Below are 27,115 nucleotides of genomic sequence, written 5' to 3' on the forward strand. Positions count from 1 at the left end.
TTCTTGGCAACTTTCAAAATGTAATACAGTATTATTATAGTCAATAATATGCCAAGACTATAGTCACCATACTGTACATTACATTATTTATTTATTTTATAACTGCAAGTTTCCATCTTTTGACCCCATTCACCCATTTTGCCCACATCCTACCCACCCCCCACCTCTGGCAACCACCTGTCTGTTTTCTGTATCTTAAAACTTGGGTTGTTTTTTGAATCTGTTTCTTTCTGTTTTGTTTTTAGATTCCACATATAGGTGACATCACACAGTATTTGTCTTTCTCTGTGTGACTCATATCACATAGTGTAATGCCTTCAAGATCTATTCATGTAGTCACACATGGTAAGATTTCAATCTTTTTATGGCTGAGTAGTATTCTATCATTCATATATATATCTCACAGCTTTTTTTTCCCTTTCATCCATTGATAGAGACAGATTATTTCCATATCTTGACTATTGTGAATGATGCTGCATTGACTATGGGGGGAGACATATACCTTTTTGAATTGGTGCTTTTATTTTCTTTGGATAAGTGTCCAGAAGTTGAATTGTTAGATCATATAGTAGTTCTGTAGGAGGATTCTTGCACAGAGTCATAACACCGAGTCTTTTCTTTCCAGAAAGCAACTTTATTTGTGCTGACATGGCTCAGGTGGGTTCGTACCCGAAAAACTGAGCCCTGAACATCATGTGGCATAGTTTTTTATACATTTTCTATTCATTTGTCTCCCATGTATGGTAGCACACAAACATGCAGTGTAATTAATTGGTCTAATTAAGTGGTCTCATGTTACAAAGTCGTGAGGGATGTTCTCATGTACACATATAGCCAGATTGCCTTGAGGGTTGTTTTTTCTCTCTGTAGGGAGGGGACCCTACCACAGTTCTGTTTTCAGGGTTTTTTTGAGAACCTTCATACTACTTTCCATAGTGGTTGCACCAATTTATATTCCCATCAGCCGTGCACAAGTATTCCCTCTTATCTCTATCTTCACCAACATTTGTTGTTTCTCATTTTTTTTGATAATAGCCATTCTAAGAGGTGTGAGGTGAGATCTCATGGTGGTTTTGATTTGCATTTTCCTGATGATTAGTGATGTTGAACACCTTTTCATGTACCCGTTGGCCATCTGTATGTCTTCTTTGGGAAAATGTCTGTTCAGAACCTCTGAGCATTTTTTAAAATCACGTTCTTTGTTTTGTTTTGTTTTTGCTACAGAAATGTATGAGTTCTTTATATATTTTGGATATTAACCTTTTGTCAGATATATGATTCGCAAATATATTCTGCTATTCGGTAGGTTACCTTTTCATTTTGTTGATGATTTCCTTTACTGTTTAGAAGCCTTTTAGTTTGATGTAGCCTCTCTTATTTATTTTTGCTCTTGTTGCCTTTGCTTTTAGAATCAGATCCAAAAAATCATTGCCAAGACCAGTGTCAAGCAGCTTACTGCCTGTTTTTTCCCAGGACTTTTATGGTTTCAGGCCTCACATTTAAGTCTTTAATTCATTTTGAGTTAATTTTTGTGTATAGTGTAAGATAATAGACTAATTTTCACCTTTTGCTTGTGGCTGCCCAATTTTCCCAGTACCATTTATCAAGGAGACCATCCTTTCCCCATTGTATATTCTTGGCTCCTTTGTTATAAATTAATTGGATATATATGTGCAGGTTTATTTCTGGGATCTTGATTCTGTTCCATAGATTTGTGTGTCTGTTTTTACACCAAGACCGTACTAGCTGAAACCTCCTTACCTGACACCAGAAACAAACAGGTATGTCCAGGTTTATTTCTGGGAGCTCGATTCTGTTCCATTGACCTGGCACCATTGTGGTGTTGTCTTCCTCTCATGCTCTGCCACAGGCGTGCTACTGTCAGCACCTCACCTCTCCTCACAGGCACTTGTCTGTCCTTAGCTCTGCAGCTGGTTTTTTACCCCATGACCTCGGTTCTCTGTTGGGCTTAAGAAAAGTTATGAACGTTTAGATCATCTGGCTTTTTCTGATCATTATAGTGGAAGTAATGTTCTTTTTGGCTTTTAACATCCTAGACAGAAATCTTATTTCAAGTAGATTTAAGAAAGGTACATTTCTCCTTCCACTCTCCTCTGTGTTTCAAACATTCATTCAATTAATACTGATTAAATGTCTTCTATCATGGATAAGGGACTGTTTTAATTTCCACATGTGTAAAAATAAAGAAGACAGGCGGTGTTTTCTACTCATTCTTTTGCTGCTAAAATGTATCATAAATTTTAAGAAATATTTTTAAAATAATAAATATGTAATGAGAATGGGGAAACAAGTTATTTCATATTTTGCAGATTAGGATATTAACTACCACTTAGAAGATAACTAGGCAAGACTGAAAATATGGATTTTTAAAAATGTATCTTCTTTTGGGGCACCTGGGTGGCTCTGTCAGTTAAGCCTCTGACTCTTGACTTCAGCACAGGTCATGATCTCGCAGTTTGTGAGTTTGAGCTCTATATTGGGCTCTACGCTGACAGTAGGAGCTTGCTTGGGATTCTCCCTCTCTCTCTGCCCTTCCCTGCTCACCTGGATGCGCGCTCTCTCTCTCTCTCTCTCTCTCTCTCTCTCTCTCTCTCTCTCTCTCTTTCTCTCTTCCTCTCTTCCTCTCTTCCTCTCTTCCTCTCTTCCTCTGTCTCTCTCTCAAAATAAACTTTTAAAAAACGCATCGTCTGTGACCCAGGGATTTCTCTTTATTTACCCTAGAGAGATACATGAAAATGTTCACAGGGAGGCTGTCACAAGGTCATTCACTGCTATGTTGTTTCAGAAAAAAAAATTGGAAGAAAATAAATATCTATAAGTGGGAAAATATATTCTACTTTGTATCTATATTGTGAAATATGCAACAGATATAATAGGGTATATCTATATGTGGTGACCTGAGCATAAGACAAAATTGTTTTTTTTTAAGGTGTGAAATAGTATGTGTCATCTGATACCTTTTAAGAAATAACTTGTAAAAAACCCCACACAGTAATTTTTATTTCTATAGGTACATGTGTGTGTATTTCTATTCATAGAAAAAGGTCTGGAAAGGATACAAAGTGGAGAAATGTGATTACCTCTGGGAGAGAACTGGCATTGGGTGGTAGTCAAGAGATTTTCACTTTGTATGTGATATTCCCTAGACCTATCCGTCTATTTAAAAACTGAAAATGTAGGGGCGCCTGGCTGGCTCAGTAGGTAAAGCATGCGACTCTTGATCTCAGGGTTGTGGGTTTGAGTCCCAAGTTGGGTGTAGAGATTACTTAAAAATAAAAAAAATCCCTAAAAAATATAAAAAATAAATAAAAACTAAAAATGTAGATGGAGTGATGTAGATCAAAGAGTGGAAACTTTCAGTTATAAGAATAGGTTCTGAGGCTCTAATGTACGACATGGTGACTAGAGTTAATAGAGCATTGTCACCACACACACAAAAAGGAGTTAACTATGTAAGGTGATGGATGTATTAATTATCTTGATCTTGGTAATTATTTCACAATATATATCTATATCAACTCATCATATTGTACACTTTAAGTATATTCAATTATCTTTGTCAATTATTCCTCAACAAAATCTAAAAAATGAAAACCTCTTACTATATTTCTTTTGGAGTAGAAAAAATAAATATAATATTTAATGGAATGCTAAATTGGTTCAACCACTGATGCCATCCTGGAGAAAATTTGTAGGAACCTGTCTGTATTTGGCCCTAATATATATTTTCCATATCTATATATAAATGCAATTGATTTAATAACAATATTAAAGACAGTTTCATTGGAATTTCAAAAGATCTAAGGATTTGAGGAATGGTAGGGATTACTAATATAATCCAAAATCAGACTGGTCACTTCAGATCACAACAGTGAGATGGAATCAATAAGATGAGTTTGATTAGCAGAAGATGAAGGTTTGCCCTTATGTTCTAGAAGTCAAATATGCAAGGAAATAGGAATTTGGAGACCTGACTCAACTGAAATTTTACCTAGGGGCTTGTCAGCTGTGAGATCAGCAAAATCCATATATATCTATATCTATATCTATATCTATATCTATATCTATATCTATATCTATATCTACATAGATATACATAGATATAGATATAGATATATAGATATACATCTATACATATAGATATACATATAGATATGTATATATAGATATGGATTCTATATAGATATGGATTCTATATAGATATCATTATATATATAGGTAGCGAGAGAGAGAGGGAGAATGTGTTCTGTCTTAATCACCTGATATCAAATGTCCACAAAATTTTGTTAGCAGGATAGACATCAAAAAATAAGTTGATATACAGAAAAAATACTAATGAGATAAATCTGGATGGTTTGTGATCTGAAAACAGTGTTCAGTGATGAATAGCTGAAATTACTTCTTAGAGACATGACAGATAAATTTAAATAATGCTAGCGGAGAACTATTTATTCATAAACCTACTGTTCAAATATTCACTAAGAAGCTGGATATCCACACGAGTTCCTGAATTGAGCAGATAGATAATTACACCAGCTAACTTGAAGGTCTCTTGCAACTCTGAAGTTATATGAGACTATTAAAAGTCAAGGGCAAAAGCAAATTTGAACTTATGTTTCTAATCTTAACGTTCAACTAAGCAAATGTGCTACTTAGCCCCAGTGCGTGAGGACAACTTAAGTTCCAGCAGGAAATATTATAGCTAAAGGGAATGGACTGACTGAGAAATATGTAAGATGGGCTCTCTGAGGTGGTCAAATGGTTTCATGGAGCTCTATATTAATTATCTATTACAGTGTAACTCCTGACCCTGAACCTTAGTGGCATAAAACATTAAATGTTTTTTGTTTCAAGCTCTTTTGGGAATTTGAGAGAGATGCTGCTGGGTGGTTCTGGCTCAAAGTCTCCCACGAGATTACAGTCAAGATATTGGCCAGGGTTGCGGTCATCTGAAAGCTTGACTGAAGTTGGAGGATTTGCTTTTAAGGTGGCCCATTTATGTGGAGAGTGAGATGGTGTGGGTGGTTGCCAGGAGGCCTTAGTTCCTCACCATGTGGACCTTCCCACAGGAATATGTGAGTGCCTTCATTACATGGCAGCTTCCTCTAGAGCAAGTGATCCAAGAGAGAGCAGGTGGAATCTGCAATATCCTGTATGACCTAGCCTCTGATGGCACACCTCATCATTTCCACAGTACTCTGTCCATTGCCCAGGTTGGCCCTATTCAGGGTGGGAAGGAACTACACAGGGAAGTGGCTACCAGGGACTGGGAATCATTTGGAAACTATTTTGGAGACTAACCATCACAGAGTAATTTTCCAATCCATTATTTTTAGCCATATCACTAAACAAAAGATGGCCAGACTAGATTAGATGATAAGAATGATTACTATCACTATTTATAATATGTTCATTAAATTAAGAATTAGGTTTTTCCATTGTTTTCCTTTCAAATTAATTGTATTTAAACTATTGCATGATTGGGGCACCTAGGTGGCTTGGTCGGTTAAGCGTCTGACTTCGGCTCAGGTCACGATCTCACAGTCTGTGAGTTCGAGCCCCGCGTCAGGTTCTGTGCTGACAGCTAAGAGCCTGGAGCCTGTTTCGGATTCTGTGTCTCCCTCTCTCTCTGCCCCTCCCCTGTTCATGCTCTGTCTCTCTCTGTCTCAAAAATAAATAAACGTTAAAAAAAATTAAAAAAAAAAACGATTGCATGATTGCCTACAATATGCAAAGAAAATAGGAGATGAAGACTCACATATCTGGCATTATAAGGCTGCTCTTTTACAGCAGGCTTTAAACATTTTGTCATATTTAAGCTGTTCAAGAATCCTGTACATCATATAATTTGTTTCATATCACAGATGACAACACTGAGAACAAATGAAATGTTTATAATTTTGCACCCAGTCCGTGGTGTTATCAGGATTTGAACCCAGACTGTCTTGATATGTTCTTTGCACTAAACTGGGATGAAAAGCATTTCCTCCTTATGTCCTTAATTTTCTGTCCATTAATATGAAATTAATTTTATTAAACTTAGGACAGTAGGGACTACCAAAACATTATTTGTCTGAAAATAATGCAATGATGATGAAGCTCCGTCCACACACTCACGAGTAAGAAATGTAACTTTCTCTATTTTCTTTAATACAATTTAATATTAACTACCTTTAACATCTGTCTTTTTTGTCTCTCCCCAAACCCTCCTCATTTCCTATCTGGTTGGTACCAGAGTAAGGCAAGGACCACAGAGATGGTCGCTGAGACATCCTTTGTCTCATGACCTTGAGGGCTTGTGACTTCATTAGGATTCAGTGTCTGGTTTGGGGCAAGAGCGCTTCTGTTCAAGGTGTTATCTGCCCCCTGCCTGTGCCCACCATGGGCATGTCTCCTCTACGGATTTGCTGTGCACCCTTCTCTCCAGTGCCCCAACATACTGGCTGCTCAGAGTTTTGGCTGTAGGTCTCTAAACTCCCCCACACTTAATCTGTTGGCCATCGTGGCCTGTCCAGGAGTGCTTCCCCTTGCTCCGGTGTTATATGTGCCTTTCTTTCTCTTCTCTCTTCCTCCTAACCCGGTGAAGCTCTAGTTGTGAATAAGGAGAACCCCTTTACCTCCTGCTTCAGTTTAGGAATTTTTGTGACAGCTTCAAACTTCTTCCCTCCCTATCCATGTCCCTGAATGGATGTTGGGTTTTTGGAAACAAACCTTGTTTCTTGCAAGGCGTTCACTCTCCCTTCTCTTCACTACATCCTTCTTTGGAGGCAAGGACACGGAGTAGACCAGCAATATGAAACCAGGGCAGGAACATGAATGCATAGCTTTGTTATAGTTTGTGGCTTCTAAAAGTGTCTAAGAGATGGTTTTGAATTTTTACTTTTTTCCTGCACCTGGGGCTTAACATCCATCCGCTGACCAGGTTGGCTGTGGGTTTTTTGTTCAAGGCAGAGGCTGACAACTGCAGAATTACTAGGTACTGATTAATATTTTAAGGTGAAGTTTATATTTTAAATTGAATATCATTTAGTTGAATGTGGAAGGATGGCATCCAGCCAACAGAAATGTTCTCATTAACTTCCAAGATGCTTTTTAGGAAGACTCAGGGAAAATTTCAAGTTCTAATTATATCCAAGACCTGGCTGAATATGGCCACACAGTATTTAATGTCTTAGCGCGACTGTAGCTGCATGTTACTGAAAGTAAAGTGACTTTGGAATTTTCTCATTTCCCACTTTTTATACACACACATTTGGGAAGTTTTATTTTCCAATGTAGGCTATACTCGTATCTTCCACCCTACATATTCTTCTTTAAATGTGACCTTTCCACACCCATAGTTATGAGAGGTAGAATCCGTGTCCTCTCTTCCTATACCCAGGCACACTTTTGACTGAAGAGAGTGGAAGAGACAGTAGAATCTGTTTTACAATGGAAGTGACACTATGTGACCCCCGAGGCATTAAAAGAGGTACAACTTCTGCCTAGCTCTTTCTTGAACCATTTGATCTTGGTGCCTACTCATCATGCTTTGAAGAGTTCCAGGCCATGTGAATAGACCAGTTGTAGGTGAATGGCAGCATCAACCCCAGACATGTGAGTAAGGAGGGGCTTCAAGGAGGCTCCAGCTGCACCTACAGTCTGGCTGCAACTTTGTGTGAGATCTGGAGTGAGAATCATGTAGTCGAGCCTACTCCATGCCCACAACTGTGAAGGTTGGGGTGTTTTTTATACATTTAAATTTAGGGTGTTTTTTAAAGACAGACAGAAAACTGGAACAGAGCAGGGACAAAAACAGCCCTGAACTGGAGGTGTCAAAGTTGTTGGAATCACCTGCTTGTGGTTTCACTGTAGCTCCAGATGCTAATTTTTTTTCCATCCACCTCTTTATCTTGCCATAAATACTTGGAAAGCATGAGAGCTTCCTGTCACATACAGCTCTGCAAAATTATTCTTCAGACTAGCTAGCCAGAATAATGTATCTCCCCGGGGCACCAAGGAATGTAAGAGATGTCCTTCCCAGGGGATTGCGCATTTCTCAGTTTTGCAGGTATTGTTTGATTCAGTCATGGGCTGTTTAGATGGTAATGAGGATAGAAAACTCGCATAATGGGCAACTAGAATTTTTCTGACCAAACCCAAGGCAAATGAATCTGAGAAGTGCTCAGATTTCTGTTCACTTTAGCATCTAGTCTGTTTCTATTTCCCTTCAATTATAAACCATCCAAATTATAGTGGCTTAAAAAACAACCAGGTATTTAACTCCCTATTATGTGGATAGCAATTTATATGTGCTTAGTTGAGCAGTTCTTCTGGTCTCAGATGGACTTCCTCATGTGTCTGTGCTCAACTGCCCTTAGGCCTGGCTAATGACAAGGGCAATGGGGATCACCTGGCAGCGTGTCCCTTGTTCTTCAGCAGGTTAGCCTGTGATTAGTCACACGGCAGTGGCCTAGTTCCAAGAGAAAGAGCAGGAGCATGCAAGCATGCGATAGCCTTGGCGTAGAACTGGCACACTGCCACTTACACCACGTTTCATTGACTAAAGCAGGGCCCGCCCAGATATAAGGAATGGGGAAATACACTATACCTTGTGACAAGATGAGTTGAAAAGTCACATTATAAAAGATGTTGGCACAGGGAAAGGTGAAAACAAACAAAACAACAAACAAACACACAACACACACACACACACACATACACAGTTTAACAATCACTTAATCCTGGTCTTGGTTGACCAGCAGTACAAATGTCTGTGCTAATTCAGTGTATCAGGCTCTGGAGGGCAGTCTAGCTGGCTGCAGGCATTTATTCACAAGGCCAAAGTCATACTTGGAACATATACCTCCATTTGTAAGCACATAATCTATAGATATTTACAGTTTTTATTTCTGTAGTACTTACCCATTCCCTGCTATTAACGCTTCCTCTCCAGTACCCTGATCTCATTTGGCTAAATCACGTCATGTGGATTCTTTTTAGGACAGACAATTGAGTTCCACAGAGATATAAATGCTGGTGATAATAAAACCCGATGTGAATGGACAGGAAAGGCAGAAGTGATAGCAACTCAGAATTTCTACCTGATGGTGGAATCAAAGAATCTCAAATGTTCAGTGCTAGAGGGGAATCTCAACCAACCGCTTCAACTCTGATAGGATAGATTAATTAATAATGGTGTGTCTGTGAGAGACAGAGACAGAGACATTTACTTCTGGATACTGTGAGACATAAGAGATAAAACAAAGTGATAAAAAAGAACTAATATTCGTTGTGCCAGGAACTGTATCTTAAAAACTCAGATGTTCACAGATGCAGTCAACCTTATTAAAGACTATTTTTTTTTGTTTGGTAAGAGGCTTGTTTTTATTTATGGTTGTCCGTTCTTTTTGTTACTATCATTTTGACTATTGCATGATGTTCCAGCAATTAGAAGCACATAATTTATTTAACTGTTTCCCTTTTGTTAAATATTTATATCGTGTCTTGTTTCTCATTGTTACAAATAATGCTGCAGGTAAACATTTGAGCCGAGTATGTTCTCCCCGCCTTGTGAATAAGCTTCAGGAGGGTAGAAGTTGTCCATCTAATGTGTCTCTGGTGCCTAGAACAGCGCCTGGCATGGAGCAGGTGGCTAACAGTGTTTTTCAGTATCTTCCCTCACATTTTAAAGTCTTTGCTCAGGAGAGATTCCCAGATGTCTATGCCGCACAAGTGTTCTTATCCAAATATTTCCTTTAAGGAGAAGAACAAGTCACATAGGCGCAGTTTTCTTCCTTGTGAAAAACTTGATAGAAGCAATTCTCAGCCAAACTTTTACTTTTGTTCTCTGGCAAGAAATAAGGAACTGAACTGGAATGAGACTGACTGGACAGAGAAGGGGAAGAGAGTTGACTCTTCTTACCACCTACTGCATGCCAGACGCTGTGCCAGGCATGATGTTCGCACCATCTTATGTCACCTTCACAACACCCAAGATGCGGGTGAAATCATGGCCATATCCAGGCCTCTGGGAGATTATGCAACTTGCCTGGTCCCAAGGGCACTGGCTGGCTAATGGTAGAGCTAGGATTTGAATTCAGATTTGTCTAATTTAAAAGCACTTTTTTTTTTTAAACTTCTCACTGCCTCCCTGGAAACCAAATTGGACATATAACTTAGAAGATACCCCAGGGTACCTGGGTGGCTCGCTCAGTTAAGCGTCCGACTCTTGGTTTTGCCCCAGATCATGATCTCACCGTTTGTGGGTTCGAGCCTGGCATTGGGCTCTGCACTGACAGTGAGGAGCCTGCATGGGATTTTCTCTCTCCCCTCCCTTTCTGCCTCTACCCAACTCATGTTCTCACTCTCTCAAAATAAATAAAATTTAAAAAAATACTCCAATAAACCAACCTCAAAGCTTCTAATTCCAGTCCTGTGTTCATCACAGTTTTCAGTCTGAGGCGAGGATGTTGAAACCCCAGGCTCTACGTACCGATTTAGGGATAATTATCTCTGCGTTGCTGTTCTTTATGATTTGTGCTCTGTGTTGTCTTAACCTGGTCCCTCTTTGCAGACAGGGGGAAAGCAGCATCTTTTTCTGTGTTTATAAAGCTGAGTATTCTGTCTTCACTGTTGGATTCAATTCTGAGCTTCCAGATACATTAATGATTTGGGGAGATTCCAATGTTCCCCTCTGTGAACACTTTGTGGTTTGGGGATGCTGCTAAGGGGCTCTGTTTAAACATCTGTTCTTTGACATCATTCACAGCCTTGCTGTGAGATCAGCGCAGTGTGACTCAGGTCTTTCCATTTAATAGTGCCTGTCAGCACTGTCCTGGCCCCATCCCACCTACATTCAAGGCATAGCAGCATCTGCTGACTTCCTCACTCCACCTGGACTTTCTCACTCTTCCTGGGTTTTGGAACCCAGAGGGAGCAGCTGGGCAATTTGTCAACATTTTTTGCTGTGGAAACCAGAAGAGTTTGTAATAGTCTACTGTTCTGCACCTGAGACCAGAGGTCTGAGGCATGTGAATGATATTCCTTAATATTCTTCTTGTCTTCTGCTTTGGGGACATGATGTTTCTATGGCCCCGAGTCTCTGTTACCCATTGCACTCTACTTTGACCAGGTGGGTGGGTCCTGATTCTTCCCAAAGTCCTTCTGGGACATTTTCTATATTATTCTTTTCCTCTCTCACTTTGTATGAATAGCCTGATTGGGCATGAAAATGATCTCCTTTAAAAATAAATAAATAAAAAAGAAAATGATCTCCTTTTATCTTTTCCCAACTTCCCCCACCCTATTTCCTTGGCCTGGAGGATTGGCTCATCTGATTATTGCCATCTCATCTGAGGATCCTAACAATGCTGTGTGCTCTCTCTCTCTGTCTCCCTCCCCCCCCCCCTTTGTCTCCATTTCTCTTGGATTCTGGCTTAATTTCTTTTGAATCCTAGCATGGCTTAGATTTAGGCTTAAGCCTAGGCTTAAGCCACTAGTCAATGTATCCAGACTAAGTCCTGACACTGAACATTTACTAAATAACTATCAACACTCACAAGCCCGAGAAGATAGTAATAAAGTATACTGCATTCTATATCCCAGAATTTTTTGCACTGTGATGCCGTTTTTGGGTTGAGTCCTGTTTTTGATAAGAAGTAATGGCCCGTAGCTCTTAAGACTCCCCAGTTTCTCTTCTGCTGGCATACAACTTTGGCTGAGACCTGACCAGATGGAATATCTGGGTTTAATTCCATTTCTTGTTCTGTTTAGGGTCACAAGGCACCTTTTTGCTTTCATCCGGTAGATTCAACTCTTCTGCAATGGTATACATGGTCTGGAGTGATTAGACAGGACGTTCTTGTGAAATGCAGTCAAGTGCAAAAATAAACCTGACCCCATTTCAATCATGAAAGCCGCATGAGCTTTTTACAAAATTTCAGGCACTGCTTGAATAGTGACTGATTGGCCTGCTGTGGACATTGCTAATAGAAGCAGGTCATTTCTCCCGGGCCCCTTGAATAAATGATGGAGGCTGCCTGCAAGTGCCATCTGAGGAAATTTATGTTCATGTACCACGTTACAGGGTTCTGGATACTTACTGTATTTGATGTAACCCCCTGCTGGCACTTTGAACTCTGTCCTTTTTCTCAGCTTCACTTTCTTCTTTACAACCAACACGGAATCCCTTGGAAATCTTCCTAGATGACCCCTTTCTGTGATGATGCGATGAGTTCACCCTTAAAATAGCTCTCAATCTCAAGTTCTTTTTTCTCCTCACCCTCATTGAGGTCGTCTTCATTTCCCTCATAGAGGATTCAGTGGCTGCCTGTCAGGCACATCTGCCTTGGTCCTGAGCCTTCTCCCATTGCTACCAGTGTGGTTTTCCCCAAAATAGATCGAATTGTGTTGTTTATGCCAAGCTTAGAGCCAATCACGTCTCTCATGTGTTCAAAAACCTTCATCATAAAATTAAGGCCACACCCTTAGGCTGACATTCAGAGCCTCCCTAGTCGTGACCCCAGCGTTTCTTCAGATTATCTTCAGCCAGGCCTTCCCAGCCTGCACGTGGGCAACATTAGTGGGAGATGCTCAGTAGAAGGGCCTCACGTGGGGTTAATTCTGCATTAAACAGAATTGGAAAAGTCCCTACTTTTCTCACCCATCAAATATTTTGACAAGTACTGTCTCAGATCCGTTCTATCCCGGACATTTTAAGTGTCTATAAAATGAAAATATTGATACACTTAGGATCAGAATCCTGAATATTGTATTCTTTTTTGCCTGGAGTGGATTGATGAAATGTGACAGAATTAGCAAGGTAGTCAAACTTGTGCAAAACCATTTCTGTTGTCATTTTTATCCTGAGGCTACAACCCCAAAGCAACACCCATTCTACCATTTATCCATCCATCTAGTCATCTGTAAGTATGTATGGAGCAACATCTATACACTGGGCACTTGCAAGGAGCTGAGTATATATAAGTTTTAAAGATAAATGGGCCCTGTATTCAAGCAGCTTACCAGGTGGTGGACACCTGTAAACAGAGCTGTATCGTTGTGTGTTATGAGAGCTGCACTAACAATCTTAATGGTTACATGGATAACACGAGCTTTCTTGGGGTGGTTAGGAAAGGTTTCTGGGAGGAAACCAGAACATGAAATACATACTAGCAATAAACAGTCCTTCTGAAGACTGAGATCTGATGTTTAGGGCTCTTGGGAACTAAAGACTGCTCCATTCCTAGACCTTGTTTTTGCTCTTCATCAATAGAAAGAAGACAGTAACTCTGGCTGCTTGCACTGGCCACCTCTTTACTAACCCTAAAGTAATCTACAGTGAATTTTCATTCTGGGTACATTTTACCAGTGATTACACTAGGTAAAGGGAGTCTAGGCTGCCATTTAAAACAATGATTGTATGTAGCCCTAATGTTGGTGATAGAGCATCATTCAAAGGAGCTGAGGGATGGGAGAACGGGTGAGGATTGTAGAAGATTATGCCTCTTTATTTCACAATTAAATGTGGGGACTGGGGAGTAACAGCAAAATATTAGAAAAAAAAACAAGCAGGTAAAAAATAATGATCTGTTTTCAGCATAAATAATAATTCTGTGAATCCCTCTTGCCTATAGAGTAGATTCAGTGAGTTGGGACTGAATACACATGGGAGAGTTCTGAGCCTAACCTGACTCCATGGGTGCCGCATCATGGATGATATTAGTATGATGGTCCCTTTCAGTACTGCAGCTCCTCCTTGCCTTGGTCTTAAAGACACTGCACAGGGTTTAACCTTTAATGAGTTTATTTTTACCTGTGGAGCAAATCCTGGCCCAGCTGTCTGTGTCTTTTCTAACTCAATTATATCTAGTCTCTCATGGGATAACTTAAAACGTTAAAAACATATCCACAGCAGTATTCATGACATTTTTTTTTCTTTCAGGGCCAGTTTTCAAAATTCCACAAAGTGAATAAATACATCTTAAGCTCTTCAGAAATGTCTTCTCAGGAGAGTTTGGAGAAAAGTGACTTTAATTGACTATGGGGCACACAAGTTCAATTTAAATTCCAAAGTGTAATGGAGTTAAACCTTCCACAGTTTTATCTTATTGATTTCCTTCTTGGTTTTTGGTTAAAAGAATGAAGAAGAGAAAATAAAAACTTCTAAGCAATCACTTTTCTTTGTGAAGTTCAAGCTATGAGCCCAGGAACATTAATGTCATATTAACACCACCTAATTAATGCCATGTTAACACCACCTAATGCCCATAAGTGTCCAATTCAGCTAATTATTTCATCAGAAGAGAATAAGAGGTAATTTCTTTCTTTCTTCCACACTCTTGCCTAGTTGAAAGAAAATTGGAAGGTTGGCAAACTTTTTTCCTTGGACTCTCATAAAGCTATCCCATTACACTGAACTTAAGAATCACCTATTCTAGGAAGTATCTTCTTATTACCCCTTAATAGGCTAGGTTAGATGATGTTCCTAGGTGTCAATTTTCATATCACTCTGTCTTTAATGTCAGACTACATTATTTTGTTGTAAGTATCTGTGTGTGCATTTCTTTTATATAGTAGACTGCCCCTTATCCGTAATTCCACTTTTTATGGTTTTAGTTACATGCAGTCAACTGTAATCTGGAAGCAGATGCTCCTCCTTGTGACATTGTCAGGGTCAGCAGTAGCCCACCCTCCATCCCCCTGCCTGCCTCGTTCACCTCATGTCATCTCATCAGGTAGCCATCATCTCACATCATTAAAAGAAGGAGGGCGAATATGATACAAGAAGATATTTTGAGAGAGAGAGAGACTATAGTCACATAACTTTTATTAAAGTAACTTACTGTAATTGTTCTGTTTTGTTATTAGTTATTGTTGTTAATCTCTTACAGTACCTAGCTTATAAATTAAGCTTTATCCTAGGTATGGAGGCATAGGAAAAAACTTGGTATATACAGTGTTCAGAACTATCTGCAGTTTAGGCATCCACTGGGGGTCTTGGAACACATCCCCATGGATAAGGGGGTGCTACTGTGCTATAATATTCCTGAGGGTGGAAACCATGCCCTACTTACCTTACCACTGTCTTTCATGGGTCATGGCACAGAGTGGTGCTTGGTGATAATTGAATGAATTATTGTCTATATTTCCAGAGATCATCTTAGTTGGTAGAAGTCTGTGACTGGTGCCTTTTGAGGAGTGCTATTCTTCCAATTATGGCAGAGGGTCAGTGGTAGAGCATCTGAGGTCACATGTTCATTTACTGGGCAATTTCATTCACCCAATGTTTTTAATAGGCTGGCCTCAACACAGCTCATTCAGTGAATTTTGACGTAAAAAGTACTGATGTGTTATGTCTTAACAGGGCAGTCAGTCTGTCTTAGAACATCTACTTTAGTTTTAGTGAACCAGCCAAAGTTTAGTTTAGTGACCAACCAGCTTGCCATTCCAAACTGGAGTAGAAGACTTAACCCATTTTCTGTAGCTGTGACTCTAAAGTATTCACAAGGTTTGCAACTAGAGCCCCTCATTTCCACGTCCCTGGTTCCTGCAGAATGGGACAAAAGCATATAACAGGTATCCTGAATATTGGACCATTCTAGGATGTTCACTTGGTAAGCTTCTGACACAGTCTATCTGAAACATTTCTAATGGAATGTCTGGTCATCTTTGTCTGCATTCTGAGAGGGATCTCTGTGAGGGGATAAACCAGTCCATCCTGATCAGTCAGTGTGGCATGAAGCCAGTCACCACCATGATTGATTCATACGTAGATGCCTAGCAGATTGGATATATTCTCTCCTGTCTTATCCAGAACCATCACCCTTGCCAGTTTGGGGATACTTGCTCAGGAAATACTAAATCCAAGAAAACACACTGAAGCCCAAGGTCAGTGCAAATTATGAGGCTACGAGGGTGACATGCTCTGCTTTCAGCCCATCTCTCCTTGAAAAATGGAGAATGCCAAGAAAGATGGTCCTGCTGTGGCCAGCATTTCAATCCAGAATTCAGACTCCCTTAGTTTAAGAATACCAGAGCCACTGTGACCTACAGTATGGAGTAAAGCTTAAGTGAATACATGTTTAGAGGCTGGAGGTGACTAATACCATCTGGAGTGAATAGGAACCCGTTCTGCCCTTTTCCAAAGAAAGACTTCAGTCTTCTGGTTGGAGGCAGAGTGGTTACCTTTGCAAAGAAAGTTAAACTTGCCCAACATCATTAGATGAAAAGAATATATGTGTATTATTCTAACAACAAAGCAATGTCAGTGAGAGGAAGGCTCCTGCCAGCTGCTTCTGTGAGCTACAGTGGCATTGATGCTCTTTGAGTGGGAGGTTTCTGTTCATTTGCAAATGCGATGACATTTTCAGCTTTTTGTACCAGGAAGGAAGCGCCTTGGGAAGCTTGTGGTTGAATGCATTCTCCCTTGAGAGCAGCAAATGAGGTTAAATCCATTTACTGATGGAGGGTCTGGGGTGGGGGTGGGAGGTGGAAGGGGGAATCTGGGAGAGGAAGGGGCAGATGGGTGTATGGCCGTGAATTATTCTAGTTTGAAGTGACTTAGAGATGATGTATTTGTTTGCCTCCTTCCTCCAACCTTCATCATTTCCTCCAAAGACTGCAGGACAAGGCTGGAAAAACATGTCCATAGCAGAAAGCTATGGGGTGGTTGTATGCTCTTGACCTGAAGGGGCAGGGTCCAGAATAAATGAATGTGTCTGTAATTAAACTCCTGGGGGTCAAGACACCTGACTTCATCCAAGTTAGGGATTCAGTTCCACAGCAAGTTTGATAAAAAAAAAAAAAAAAAAAAAAAAAAAAGGGAAGGTTGGTAGTGACCATACTAACCTCCTTGAGTAATTAATGAGACTGAAGATAATTCCAAAGTGGCTTAATGTGGCAGAAGGTGTCTCACAGGCTGGTTCTGATTCAAGTAACCTTGGACCAGCTGTGATGAAAGAGTAAAGGAAGTTCTCCATTTATAAAAAACAACAAACAAACAAATAAACAAACAAGAAAACCCCAACCCTGCTATCTTGAGCCAAAGATATTAGATCCCAGAGGCAACTTATTTGGTGCTGCATCCACCCTGTCAATTTCCAAGGAAAGAAAATGAACCCTGAGAAGTTAAATGACTCCTGTGTGATTGGAGGGCATCATTAATGTACTTCTCTGTGCTTTAATGATTATGCCTTTCACTCTGGAATCTTATATCCAACTGTTGCCCTGTGATCCTTGGTTACAAACCAGGGATCGTCCCAAAGTAACAGTAAGAATACCAGTCATGGAAAGAGTTCTAGATTTTTTTGTCAATTCACTGGCAAATTTTTGACTCACTGAAATAGTTTCTACTGGGATAGAGTACTTCACCTCTGAATAACAGAGTTGTAGTCTGCAAATATAACAATAAATAAACAACAAACAGAAATAATAATATTGCCAGGGCTACCTCTACCTCATGTGGCACCTTTGCAGAAAAGAGAAAAAAGCCCCCTCTGGTGGTTGAATTTGAGAAAAACACCCTTTCCTCTGGACAGACTTTCCCCTGCCAGGGGACTGATTTGGTGAGGGGCTGGCTTTTATCCCTCACATATCCTCGTAGCCAAGCACACTTCTTAGGGTGACAGTACACCATAGGCAAGAAAATGGAAGGGCAGCCAAGAACAACAAGCTTATAGAAACAGGACACACGATATGTGAGTGACTGGAGAATGCATGGTGGCAACTCTTGACAGGAGGACTCTGATCTCATGTACAAGAAGACAAGACAAGACTCATCTCATGTACAAGACAAGAAGGTTTGTAAGTCTGCTGCCCGATTCTGTGTGACTCCCTCCTCATTAAAGAAGTGATATTTGAACTGAGGTCTGAATGGTGAGAGGGAGCCAACCAATTTGACAATCTGGGTATAAAGCATTCCAGAAAGAGGAAATGATTAGTGCAAAGGTCCTGGGGCAGGCACCAATTTTGTGTGTTTGAAAAAAGAAATGAGAAGGTATTTTTGGATTTTAATGACTGAAAGAAATAGTGATTTGAGAAATGGCCAGAACAGGGTAGAGAGATCATATCATGTTGGACAGTGGTTGTGAACTCTCACCATGTATCAAAAATGAAGGTGCTCTACATGCAGAGATTCCAACTCAGTTAATCTGGGGGAGGGTGCTGGTGTTTGATTTTTGTTGTTGTTGCCACTCTTGTTGTTGTTTTAAATTCTCCAGGGGATTCTAATCACAGGTGAAATTTTACTGATAATATAGTCTTATAGAAGTTTGGGTTTTATTTTAAGAATAATAGAAAACCAAAAAGGATTTTTAAAAAGATTTTTAACATTTATTTATTTTTGACAGACAGAGAGAGACAGAGCACGGGTGGGGAGGGGAGAGAGGCACACACACGCACAGAATTAGAAGCAGGCTCCAGGTTCTGAGCTGTCAGCATAGAGCTCAACGTGGGGCTCGAACCCATGAACCATGAGATCATGACCTGAGCTGAAGTCAGACACTTAACCGACTAAGCCACCCAGGTGCCCCATAAAAACAAAAAAGAATTTTAAGCTGCAAAGTGACATGATATGATTTCAGTGTTTAAAATGTCATTCTTGGGGGCACCTGGGTGGCTCAGTCGGTTGAGCATCCAACTTCGGCTCAGGTCATGATCTCACAGTCTGTGGGTTCGAGTCCCACATCAGGGCTCTGTGCTGACAACTTAGAGCCTGGAGCCTGTTTCAGATTCTGTGTCTCCCTCTCTCTCTGCCCCTCCCCCACTCATGCGCGCGCTCTCTCTCTCTCTCTCTCTCTCTGTCTCTGTCTCTCTATCAAAAATAATAAAATAAATAACCATTAAAACATCATTCTTGCTCCTGTGTAGAGAATCAATTGAAAGTGCAAAAGAGGACAAGGATGAAGGAAACTATCAGAAGTCCATGGCGGGGTGCCTAGGTGGCTAAGTTGGTTGAGTGTAAGACTCTTGATTTCAGCTCAGGTCATGATCCACGGTTGTGGAATCAAGCCTTGTGTTGAGCCCGCTTAGGATTCATTCTCTCTCCCTCTGCCCCTCTCCCCGACTCACATGCTCTCTCTTTCTAAAAAAGAAATGAAGGAAGGAAGGAAAGAAAGAAGGCAGGCAGGAAGGAAGAAGGTCCACAGTAAATATTTGTGGAGTCTTGCTGTAGTCAGAGAGAAATGGATAAATAGGGGAAATGTGAAGGTGTAGTCCTTCACATTTTCTAAAATATTTATTTGCTGATGGATTAAGATTTGAGGGGATGGGAAATGATGAATGACCAACAGATTTTTTTTATTTGAGCAACTTAATGTATTGTGGTGTCATTTACAGAAACAGAAGACCCTGAGGAAAGCAAGTTTTTTTGGAGAGTAAGGGAGTGGGAAAAAAAACGTCTTGGCATGTTATGTTGGGGTACATGTTGGGTTTCGAAGCTTAGATGCCTGGTTGGTAGTTGGATATTCACAATAGGAATTTAGAAGAGAGATAAAGGCCATGCATAGAAAATTGTGAGTTTATATAGTATGTCAGTGGTATTTCATGCCATAGGTTGAGATTTTTCTTCAGAATGAATGTGGAAAAGCTATTGGAGTATCTAAGGAAAGTGGGTGCTTTGGGGGTAAATGAAAATTGGGAATAATGTCTCTATGCAGAGCACCCTTACACCGGTAATGAAATATTTTCCCTGAACAAGAAAAAGACTTTGAAGTGGAAGAAAATGGAAGTAAAGAGTTTGTTATATATACAATAACAATGTATACAGTTATATGTAGTTAATATATAACAAATGGTCTGTTGATTGATTTTTCTCTTGAGAAAGAAACTGGATAGTAACAGGCAAGAGCTGGTGTGAGGGTGGGGGGAGTAAGTGAACTTTTCAAGGATAAAAGTGTGGATCCTTTCACACTATGGCAGCCAAGGGCAAATCTATGAGGGTAACTCATCGTATCCTATTCCGACCCTGCTCCTCATCCTAGTCTGGTTCTCTCTGCCAGGAAAAAGGTAGGTACTTTTAGGTCCTGGTTTCCTTTCATTCTGATACAAGCAGAAAACTGCCTGTTTTGTGACTGAGTAATTCTAATCCAATATCTTAAGTAACTGAATGATGTCTTAATACCAGACTTAATGGTGAAAATGAGTCATGTTGTTAGAGAATGGCTGAAGTAATGGTGAAACAGGCGTGACTGCAGATAGCTCCCCAAGAGTGAAATCTGCCACCAACATGGCCCCAGGGCACCAAAATGGCCCTGGGAGGTACCTTCCCAGAGAAGTTTGATGAATCTCTCTACCCCAGAACCATGTCAGTAATTTGCCTCTTTCCCTGGTCTTATATGATCTGCTGATTGGTTGACTTAGGGAAACACTCTTCAAACCTGGCAAGGCACACCCCTAGGAAAACAAAGATTTTCTGAAGAGTATGCAGGGCTTAATTTACAGTTCAAGTTTCATCTGTACTATTTCCTAAAATTGAACTGTCTAGGAACTCACCCTTCTCCTACTTAATCTAATGAAAGAAACTCTGTGCCCTCTGCAGTTTATGGCACATTGCCCCGTGGTTTTCAAAACCTCCTAAGTGCTAGACAAGGGACCCCTTGAAATATTAGTGTAGATATTGAGAAAATGGATGACCGTCTTGACTCGGTAATCCACAAATCTTTCTGAAAGGTCTTCCGATTCTTTGCTTTCTACAAAATTGCGGGTGGACCTAATCGACTTGTCAGTTGCCGGATCATTAAAAATAATTTTCGGTGATACATGACTATGTGATTTTGATATACAACTAACTTGGAAGGGGTACAAAAAATTGAGTGGCACTGCTATTATAAAACTTCCATTCATGTCTATTTATTTATGAGAAAAAGTTTCTCAGTTTTAAGCATTTATAAAAATGAAAAATAGGAATGCAGTAGAGGCTGAGTCTCATTTATTCTGGTGACTGGTTATATTCATCCACGAGTACGTGAAGTAATTAGAGGAGAAGTAGCCATTCATCTCATTAAGAGATGTATTTTGGATTGTAATTTTAACTTTAGTAATTTTTTATCAGACTTTGGAAGATATTTTATTGTTTTGATCAATTTTTCACTCATAATTATAATGATAACTCAATCCAAATGAAAAGCTTCAACACTTAGAGTTGTGGAAAACTTTTTTTTAAAGATTTACACTGACAGACATGTTTTTGTCACAAAGAGGCATGAGAGACTAATAAAACATTTTTTAATGTTTATTTCTTTTGAGAGAGAGACAGTATGCATGCACAGATGGGGGAGGGTCAGAGAAAGGGAGAGAGAGAATCCCAAGCAGGTTCCACGCTGTCAACACAGAGCCCAACTCAGGGCTCAGTCTCATGAACCATGAGACCATGACTGAAGCCAAAATCAAGAGTCAGATGCTCAACCGACTGAGCAACCCAGGTGCACCAATAAAACATTTTAAAGCATAAAATTATATTTCATTAAGATAAAATTTTATGAGGAAAATACAGTGGAAATACAATTTGAAGGGAGAAAGGAATAGATTTCAAACAGTTACAAGATGGCAGAATTAAAATATACTTCTTTGCCTATTTTATATTTGAATATTTCAATAATTATATTTGAATATACTCTTTGCAGCTCTTGAAACCTGTGATGAAATTATTTTAGATACCAGCTTAGAAGTGTTTAGGTGGATTCATAGCTTTTCAAAAAAAAATTTAGGGGGCATAAAAGCAACAAAACTCGAGGATGACTCTTTTAGAGCCCATGGTAGATCTTCTGATGGGCCATTTAGATTTCTCGTAGGCTAAGGACACAAAACTTCATTCTAAATGGCCACTCTTGGGCCACTGAGCACTGGTGTTGCAGTCTTAATCCAGGACAATTTCAAAAGTGACCACTGGGACACAAGAGGGGTTGGAATTTATGTATGTAAAATATAAAGAACATAAAGATTATCATTTTATCCACTGTCAAGTGTATAGTTCTGTGGCATTAAGTACTTTCCCATGTTGTTCATTCATGTTCATTCATCACCACCATGGAAATATATATTTTAATATATATTGTAAAAAACTACTTAGCACCTAAAATATTTGTCATCTGAGTTGCAACTGATTGATCTTTGCTAAGAGGAAACCAGATGTATGAAACTTTGTACTTTATTTTCCATATAACTTTGATTAAGAGTTTTGTTTACTCTGTGCTACCATTAAGTCCCATGTGAGAAATACCTCTTGGCATTCAGGTATTGGAAAGAATTTGATTTAGAAAATGTTAGCAATGATTGGGCTCTTTGTTTTATTTATCTGCACTGAAAACCTGGGATAATCCTGTATTCCTTATGTGGTAAAGATAAAGATAAAACAAGAGAAGTTTGGATGCCTTTTACTGAGGGACATGAGCTATATGCTCATCTTTGGATGGCTAAGGGTGGCCCTCTTTGATGCCCTAGGAGACATAGTCCAGGAGGAGGTCTATGAGGACATTTTTCTGCCTAGAATTTTCTCTGTTATCTTTGCATTAAGTTATATACCTGACCTGTCTGGGAAGTTCATTTGCTCATTCCCTCATTCATCACTCATTCATCAAACACTGAGGACACCTACTCTGTGCCAGGTCACCACCATGCTGGCACTGGGCCACAAGTAAAAGGTGAACAACCACTTTCAAAAACAAGCAGACAAAATAAACAAAAGCAACTCATGGTTGAGTTGGGAAAGAGAATTATTCTAAATGTTACTAGTGGGATAAGTGTTGTTGCTGATGTCTAAGAAGTACCTAACTCAGGGGTGCCTGGGTGCCTCAGTCAGTTGAGCGACTGACTTCGGCTCAGGTCATGATCTCACAGCTCGTGGGTTTGAGCCCCACATAGGGCTCTCTGCTGACAGCTTGGAGCCTGGAGCCTACTTCGGATTCTGTGTCTCCCTCTCTGCCCCTAACCCACTCGCATTCTGTCTCTGTCACTCTCAAAACTAAATAAACATCAAAAAAAAAAACAAAAAAAAACCCTAACTCAGGGTTCCCTGTTGTATTCCATTGGTCTATGTGTCTGTTTTTGTGCCAATACCATACTGTCTTGATGATTACAGCTTTGTAGTAGAGGCTAAAGTCTGGGATTGTGATGCTTCCCGCTTTGGTTTTCTCTTTCAGTATTACTTTGGCTATTTGGGGTCTTTTATGGTTCCACACAAATTTTAGGATTGTTTATTCTAGCTTTGAGAAGAATGCTAATGCAATTTTGATTGGGATTGCATTGAATGTGTAGATTGCTTTGGGTAGTATTGACATTTTAACAATATTTATTCTTCCAATCCATGAGCCTAGAATGTTTTTCCATTGCTTTGTATCTTCTTCAATTTCCTTCATAAGTTTCTATAGTTTTCAGCATACAGATCTTTTACATCTTTGGTTAGGTTTATTCCTAGGTATTTTATGGTTCTTGGTGCAATTGTGAATGGGATCAGTTTCTTTCTTTCTGTTGCTTCATTATTGGTGTATAAAAATGCAACCGATTTCTGTACATGAATTTTGTACCCTGCGACTTTGCTGAATTCATGTATCAGTTCTAGCAGACTTTTGGTGGAGTGTGTTGGGTTTTCCATGTAGAGGATCATGTTGTCTGTGAAAAGAGCATGGAGGAGGGCACTTGTTGGGATGAGCACTGGGTGCTGTATGGAAACCAATTTGACAATAAATTATATTAAAAAAAAAAAAAAAAGTACCTAACTGAGCCAAGAGACAGAGACAGAGAAAGAGTCTCAGATGGGATGATGCCCCAGCTGAGTCTCAGAAGACAAGCAGGAGTCAGCAAGGTGAAGAAAAGGGCAGACTTTCTAGCCAGAGGGTACAGCTGGCCTTCCCAAATAGCCCTCGGGAGGCTTGGCCAGGTCTTAACTTGTATTGGAGAGATTTGAACTTCTAAATTAGACTTATAAGAAAAGTGCCATTTAGAACCAGGCATGGAGTGACTGGCAAACAAATCAGCTATGTTGGGGTGGGGGGTATCCAGAGAGGTCCCATTTAGCCTGCAGAAGAAAGAAGCCCCCTGGGGAGGGTGGGTTTTAGCTAAGCGGCTTAGTTAATTTTCAAATGTCCCCATGTTCTTAAAACTCTGTGACAGCAAGACATGAGTATTTACTCCTTTGTGAGCACAGGGGTTAGTACAGCCTTTCACTAAAGGTCAAACCAACCCATAGAGGAGAAGTATATAATTCCCATATCTGGCTGGCAGGAATAGAAGAAAGGACCTTGAAATGTCAAAAGTATGTCATATATGAGTGCAAATTGGTATTATACTTCCCGGCTGCCTGAAATGGGGGTGGGTAAGTAGAACTGGGAGAACGGGCACGATTCTCCCTCCTTCCCTCTCCTATTTCTTGTCACCCCCTCTCCCCTTAAGGACTTGACAACAGGAGGTCATTAGAAGGAGAATGGAATAGAGGAAGGAAATGGACATGGATTCAGTGCCTACTGTGTACTTTAAGCTCCAGCTCAGTATAATCTCCTTCATTGAACTCGTGGACTTCATAATGAAGAGCTCCTGTGTGCTCCTCGAGTGCCTTGTACAGAGCTTCAATTTGATATATTCTATTCTATTAAGGACTTTTTTTTTTCCTTCCAGTATCTCCTCAAAGTTATGACTTTCTCAAAATCAGAGGTGATATATTTTAATATTCTGGATCCCTAGCAAGAATTGGCACATCATAGGCACTAAATTCTTAACTGAATTGCATATCTTCAGTGGTGTTTTATGTTAGATGCCTTCTTGAATAATCTTAGCAAGTACTGGCATAGTGTGTATCCAGGACTGTTCTTAAGTGCTTATTAACCCATCTGCTTCTCCTGAAGCTCTGCAGCATGGGCACTATTATTATCTCCCATTAAATAGGGTGCCACCATATCCCATAAAAGTTAAATAACTTGGCCCTAGTCTCACAGTGAGTAGATAGCAGAGCTGGGATTTTAACCAAGGCAACGTGACACTGGCGTCTGTGCTTTGAACTGTTGTACCATAGTGTTCTTGTTACAATACTATTAAGTGGGTCACTTATAACCTTATAACCCTGTTTTGCAAAGAAAGTAAAGGGGAAGTAAGTCTCTGAGAGTAAAAGGGAGCTGCCCAAGACACACAATGATTGGCTAGCCTAGGACTCAAATTCAAGCATGTGCAACTCAAAATCCACATCTGTTACATACTTCCCAGCAATTTGTATACTCTCAGAACTGGAACAATCAGCTCAAATACTTTGACTAAGGAAGCTGAGAGGGTTCAAGTATCCTTCCTTCATGAATGTAGGGAGAGTAGCAGAAGAGGGGTGCCTGGTGAAAGAGCAGGAGCAAGCTGAACCTTTCTCTGCTATTTGCCCCTTCTTTAAAAGTCTGTCAGGGCAACTGGCTGGCTCAGTCCATAGAGCGCGTGACTTTTGCCCCAGGGTCATGCGTTCCAGCCCCACGTTGGGCATAGAGATTACTTAAGGAAATAACTAATTGATTAATTAATTTTAAAGTGTGTATGTGTGTTTGGTTGAGTTCCCTGAATATAAAATTCATATGTGCACAGTGTAAAAATATTGAAAACAGAAAAAAGAATGAAGAAATGCCATAGTTATCATCATTATACCCTCCCGACATCATCATTGCTAATTTCTATTCACCTAGTGTGTGTGTGTGTGTGTGTGTGTGTGTGTGTGTGTGTGTGTGTGTATATATCATATACACATAAGTACATGTATATGTATAAATGTATTTATAAGTGAATTGAGACTCACATTGTTGCATGTGACGTTTTTCAACTTAACATTATAACCTAATCATTTTCTAATTTCATTAAATATTATTCAGTGATGTGATTTTTACTAGCTTTCACAGTTTATAGTTTATCCTATAATATATTTAATCCTAATTTTTCTGTTGTTGGATATTTATCAGTATTTATATCTCAGGTCATTTCTTTACAGAAAATTCTTAAAAGTAGAATGCTTGAATCATAGTAATTTTATGTAAATGGTGAAAATGTCCTCCAGAAAAATGGGATAGATTTTTTCTGCCACCAAATCTATATGCAAATCTCATCTCCCCAATTTTTGTTTACAATATTATCTTTTCAAAATTTGTCAGTTAGGCAGATGAAAAATGTTTTTGTCTGTTTTAAAAGTGTAGTCCTCTGATTATTAAAGTGGCTAGACCTTTTCAATATATTTCTTGGTCATTTGTATTTCTTCTTTTTGGAACTGTACTTTCATATAATTTGCTTTTTTTTCCCTGTTAGGGTATTTTTATTATCTTTATCAACTTCTGTGACCTCTTCATTTATTAAAAAGATAACTTAATTGGTTACAAATGTTTTCCTATTTGTTCATTTGTCTTTATTTTTTTTTCCTTCTTTTCACATATGGAAATCTAAAAATTATATAAGAAAACTATGAATTTATTTTGTGGTTTCTTACCTTGCTTCCAAAATTTGAATACCTCAAAATCAGAGTCATGTTAACCCATGTTTTCTTAGACTTATGATTTCAATTTCTATAGTTAAGACTTTAATATACTTGCCATTCATTTCAGTACATGGGATGGTGTAGGTGCCAATTAGTCTTTTGTTTTTCTCATTTAAACAATTGTTCAAAGTGATAGATTGAGTGATCCTTTCTCCTGTGGTCCTTGGTACAATTCTCCCCTAGCTTTTTATTTAACAAACATCTATTCCACCCTCATATAGAGGACATGTGGTATGTGCTGTGGGGTCTTTAGATCCATAATTCCCAGCTTCTGCTCTCCAGGAACTTTTTTTAAGTTTTTATTTAAATTCCAGTTGGTTAGCATACAGTGTAATATTAGTTTCAAGTGTCCAGTGTAATGATTCAACATTTACATACAACATCCAGTGCTCACCACCACAAGTTCACTCCTTAATCCCTATCACCTGTTTCACCCATCCCGTACCCGCCTCCCCTCTGGTAACCATCGGTTTGTTTTCCGTAGTTAAGAGTATGTTTCTTGGTTTGCCTCTCTCTCTCTTTTTTTCCCCTCTGTTCATTTGTTTTGTTTCTTAAATGCCACATACGAGTGAAATCATATGGTATTTGTCTTTCTCTGACTGACTTATTTTACTTAGCATCATACTGTCTAGA

At 39.5% G+C, this 27,115-nt stretch overlaps 1 protein-coding gene across 2 annotated transcripts in view; it reads left to right on the forward strand.

Moving 5' to 3' along the window:
* Positions 1-27,115, forward strand: part of CPNE4 (copine 4) — a 672,331-nt gene that overhangs the window by 416,665 nt on the left and 228,551 nt on the right. The window lies entirely within an intron of this gene.

This window comes from Panthera tigris, chromosome C2 (genome assembly GCF_018350195.1).
Source record: "Panthera tigris isolate Pti1 chromosome C2, P.tigris_Pti1_mat1.1, whole genome shotgun sequence".
NCBI classification, from domain to species: domain Eukaryota; kingdom Metazoa; phylum Chordata; class Mammalia; order Carnivora; family Felidae; genus Panthera; species Panthera tigris.